Source organism: Carassius gibelio, chromosome B24 (genome assembly GCF_023724105.1).
Source record: "Carassius gibelio isolate Cgi1373 ecotype wild population from Czech Republic chromosome B24, carGib1.2-hapl.c, whole genome shotgun sequence".
In the NCBI taxonomy this organism is placed as follows: Eukaryota; Metazoa; Chordata; class Actinopteri; order Cypriniformes; family Cyprinidae; genus Carassius; species Carassius gibelio.
Genome location: NC_068419.1, coordinates 7,322,347 through 7,327,776, shown reverse-complemented (window position 1 = coordinate 7,327,776; position 5,430 = coordinate 7,322,347). Strand labels below are relative to the sequence as shown.

Genomic DNA, 5,430 nt, shown 5'->3' with positions numbered 1-5,430 from the left:
TCAAACCAGTAGTTGCTGATCATACTTTATTTGTTGTTTCAGATTGCAATTGTTCCATTGCAAATCGTCATGCAGTCATGCAATCAATCATGTTTTCTAATACAAATCAGTCACTAGCATCACACATCTTGCCAGGAATAACTGATGGTAGCTTTTCACATCTAAGCTTGTCTAACAGACATTTTTTGCTGGATGAAGGACCATTACCTTCAACTCAATCTTGCCAAGACAGAACCTCTTGTGGTTCCAGCAAACCCATGGTTTCATCACAATTTCACCATCCAGTTCAATCATAACTCCTTAAAAAACAGCTAGTTATGATTGATGATCAGCTGAATTTCTCAGACCACATTGCTAACACCTTATTCGTTATATTTATATAGGCCTATATATAGCCTAGCTTTATTATTTTTCTCTGTTAGTATTTTTAATGTGTCACAGACACTTATCCTTTCCAATTTAATTTAGTTCTAATTAAAAATAATCTTGTCTGTTAATGGTTAATAATCGGTTAAGGAGCATCGGTTGTCGTTTAGGAACAATAATCAAAATTAACATCCCTAGTTACGTCAGTAATGTCACAGTGCAAAGAATATAGAATAATAGTAACCCTATAATAAGTAAGTGACGCTGAATAGGCGTCTGAAAGTCAGACTCCAAATTTCATTCTAAGAATTATTTTGAGGTTAATATAGCAAAGGAAAATTCTTGTCTGTTTTCATCTGGGCCTATTTTAGGAATGCTGCATCATCAATAGCACCCACTTTAATCCGGCCCTGAGTATGGTGTGCTCGTATGGTCGCGGCTCGTATCATGTGCGAGGAATTACGAGACGAGCAGAGTGCCTTACAAACACTTCCCGACCTCCCGATCATTCTTAAACATGTCTAAATCCTGGAATCCTGGTTGAGAGATGATGTAACCTCTTAGAAGAGATGTCACTTGTCTTGTATGCACGTTATTTTACAAGGGTTTTTTGATAACAGGGTTCGGTAACAGGGCTGGCATGAATCAGGGGACACCAATAAAGTTATTTATATTTTATAGAAAAAAAATTATACTATGCCAAGGAGACTGTATTTAGAACAACAAGCAAATGTGATTTTTATATAATTTTGCCTAAATTTGGCAAACTAAGACATTTCCTGAAAAATAAAAATCACAGTAAGGGACAGGCCAAAAACCTTACCCTTATCAGAATCAATTCTATTTAAATTATTTAAAATAATATTTAATTTGTAAATGTAATATTGATTACAGTATACATATTATATATATAAATTTGTTTTAAATATGTTTTTAAATCGCACATTTATGTTTTATTAGTTCTATGTTTAATTATTTTTTAGGGAAGTAAAAGGCACCGATTTCATGGAATGACCTTATGTGTAATGACCTCCCACATGAGTTTGGTCACTAATAGATGATGTTGGGGGTGGTGTGGAAGTCAGGGTTTGTTTCTTTGAGCTCTTCTGTAAATACAAAAACAAACAAACAAACAAACAAAAAAGGTGATTACAACAAAACTATAAAAAATACACAATGTGAACATGTTACAAGCTTTTCGTGATGTTGCAAATTCTGTTTCACCATAATTGTTAGGTTTAACTTACAAAAACTGCTTAACTTTCTCCTGCACCCATTTTTGTTTAGGATCACTGCAGAAATCTCCCCGCTCCGTCTTAAAGCTGTCAAAGAGAGTGAAAACATTGAAAACACAGAAATATAACTTCAGATGCAGTTGATTTCTAACCATGACATGTTTTCTTTAGAAATGAAGTGATACTTACATGACGGCCTTCACACATGGAAGACTTTTACGTTGAAGTGTGATATTGAGGATGGGATAAGTAACATTGTCTGTGAGGACTTTAGTGCAGCATGATTCCTTCACTTTAATTTCTTGAGCTACAGTAAAACAAAAGAACTGGGTAAACCTCAATATTCTGCATTGTTCCATCAGACAGAATAATGAATGAACAGTTAAAGTTCTTCACCTGTTGTAGTCCAGATCACAGATGCAATGACCAGCGCAACAGCCAAACTCCTCATGAGGGTCCTGCGTGTCTCCATTGTCAGAGTCGATCTTCAGTGCTCACTTCTGGAGTCAGAGAGAATATATTCAAGACTCTTACTAGCTCCCCTTAAATAGTCAATAAAGCAGAACTTAAAGTGCATGAGCTGTGTCATGTCCATTGCCTGCAGACCCCATGTGACAAAAGAAAAAATTCATGATCACAGCAGTATTATATCCTGAAGGTTCAGGGCTCTTCCTAAGGTTTCTCATTATTAGGAGCACATGAAGAGACAGTGACACTGACTATGGCATTGAAATATTGTGCGTTGTGCGTTTAGTTACTTACAGTTGGCTTGTGCACCAGTGAAACATCCCATGAGGGCGATCAGAACAGCAATGGTGATTAATCTAGAAGTCCAGAAACGACCCCCCGCCCCCCACCAAAAAAAAAAGAGAAGTAAAACAAACCACAATACATGAAAGAAAAAAAAAATCGAAAACTTATGATGGTAAAATTAAGTTTTAATCTGTTTTGAAATAAATTTGCCAACTGCTCTGTCTTTTTAAGTTTAGTTACAGTCCAGGATATTACAGTAAAATATATACTCCAAGAAAAAATTATGTACTGGTGTTTATGGACATTTTCTTTAACCTTAAAACACAACACACTGTAATGCATAATTCAAAACGTGGGGAAAACACCTGTGAAAAATCAATACAGAATATTTCCTTATATTATTTTCTCTGTTATTTAAGACTCGAGAGGTCTCTCAAGTTAGGAGTTGCCAGTATGGGCTTGTGACGTGCTGAGGAGACAGAGACATGCAAAAATCTTTCAGGAGAGGAAGAATGTTCTTTAAATGTTTGACGTTGTTTGACGTTAAATGTTTGACGTTGACGTTGTTAATCAAACAGTTACATTTCCTCAGTTATTAAAACAGAAAACGTGCAAAGAACATTAACATTACCAAACATCAAACTGACGTTGGTCAAACGAGAGTGTGCTCTTTAAAAACACTGTCATTATAATCAGTGAAGCTTCCTACACTATATCATGAATAAAACCCATACACAATTAAAGTTTTTCAAGAGTATTGAGTGATTTTTCTCTTTGTGTTTGGTGTTTTATTAACATTAAAGGAAAAATTCACCCCAAAATTAAAATAGGCTCCTGTTTATCTTTATACCTTCATCATTCAAAAGTTGTTTTGAACCTGAATGAGTTTCCTTCTTCTGACTAACATAAACACCATTTTGAAAAAGGTGGCAAACCAAACGGTTGCTGGTCTGGCCTACAGTGGACAAAACATCAAAATCCACACAAAAATGAGCCAGTGAGATCTAAATGAAGGTTCTGCCATGGCCATCACAGTCCCTGATCTACATCATGCAGAAATTAAGTGCTTCCGGGTCCAAGGCTCTACTTATTTCACTTGAGAATACTATCTCTGCAGCATTTATGAGCACTTTTTAATTATATCACACGTTACTAATTCACATACTTTTTCAATAAGATAAAAGCTGTTTTTGTTCAAAGTTGCTATTATTCCTATAGGTCTTTGATATGAATATTGTTTGGTGATTAAATATCACCGGCTAAATAGTAACTAGTAATTAGTACTCGGAGTAGTTTTTTAGAGGATTACTTTTACTTGAGTACTTTTTTGACAGCAGTACTTTTACTTGTAATTGTGAGTATTATTTCAGCAATGTAACAGTACTTGTACTTAACCCTCTGGAGTCTAAGGGTATTTTTGGGGCCTGGAGAAGTTTTGTCATGCCCTGATATTTGTGCTTTTTTCAGTTTCTTATAAATATCTAAATTGGTAAAGTCTAATATCACTGTAATCAGCACAAACTGGGCTATAATAATATGTGAAATGCATGCATGTACATGATTGTATTTTTGAGAAAAAAAATGTTATGCATGGTTAGTGAAAAACTAAAAATGTTAAATCACTTGAATAAGGCCATAAAACACATACAGAACATTGGTTCCCGGGATTGTTGAGAACTGGAGCTTGTAGCCTAGAATTTTTCTTTCTAAATTATGTGAAAATCATCTTGTTTACTCATTCACAGAAAACATATATTGATTTAAATTTTCTAAGACACTTTTTGTTGGTAAAAGTCATATGCGAGTAGGCGTCAACTATCATGAATATCATTGTGATTTACACCTGAGAAGACAAAGGCCTGCATAATGAGCTGCATAATGAGCCTCTCATTCAACTGTGCCAATGTGAGGGAGGACTTACAAGAAAGAATGTGAGAACAAAATAAAAGTATATAATTTTATGTTTGTAGTTTATTAAGAATATATTTAATTATCCCACAACATAATTTAATATCCAATTGGGGGATCGGTTAAACAGTTTATTAGGGACAATCAAAGCTGACTTTCAAACAAATTTTTAGGCATCCTTACTCCAGTCACACAATCCTTCAGAAATCCTTTTAACAATATTATTTTCTACCAAAAAAAAAAAACAAAAAAAAAACATTTATCATCATCATCATCATTATTATTATTATTAATAATGTTGAAAAGAGCTGAAAATATTTTTCCGTTTTTTTAGGGGGAATAAATTGAAAGAACTGCATAGTTTTTACATTTGTTAGAGTTATCTCTATTTGTCACATTTATATTATTTACATCAAGCTTTTGAATGGTATAGTATTGTATACTGTTATTGAAACTTCATAATGTTTCACTTGATTATACATTTAGTCAGGAATTATAGTTTGGAAAAAGTATTTGGAAAAAGTCTAACTACTAAAATGTTTACAGGTTATGTGAAAACTAGTACAAATAAATAAAAAGAGACTTACTCATGTTTATGATCTCTGCTGAATAAAGTGCTTCATTCTTTTTTCTGAGGAAATCCATTTCTCAAATCCTCAACCACATCACATCTTTTTGGAGTGATTTATGTCTTATTCCTCTCATCGCGAAGCAAACAGTAAAATAAAATAAAAACTTGAAGAACAGTCTCGCTGCCTTTTCTTCTGTATGGGCGTATGCAAGCCGCGCGCTTCAGTTTGAATCTGAATAGCGCGTTAAGCGCGGGGGCGTGGTCACATTAGATATAATGAGCGGAGATATGAAAAATAGACATCGCGTTGTTTTCATATGGATTACTTTATCTCAGAATATTTGTTTTCGGCAGCACCTGTTTAGTTTAAAAGTAGACATTTCAGGCTTTCTATAGATATATCTCTCATATCTCTTCGTTGAGTATTCACGGAGTTACAGTTCATTTTAATGACATGTTTGTACATGAAGATCAGCGGAGACAAACACTGCAGACAGCATACCTTGTTTGTTATCTTTATTTTATAAGTGCACAAAGGTGTTTTGTTATTATGTCTGTATCCAGAAAAAAGTAGACCCTTTACAGATTCGATTGATG

At 34.2% G+C, this 5,430-nt stretch overlaps 1 pseudogene; it reads right to left on the bottom strand.

Annotated features, from left to right (window-relative positions):
- Positions 1-2,130, bottom strand: LOC128013214 (eotaxin-like; annotated as a pseudogene).
- Positions 2,131-5,430: the final 3,300 nt, after the last annotated feature.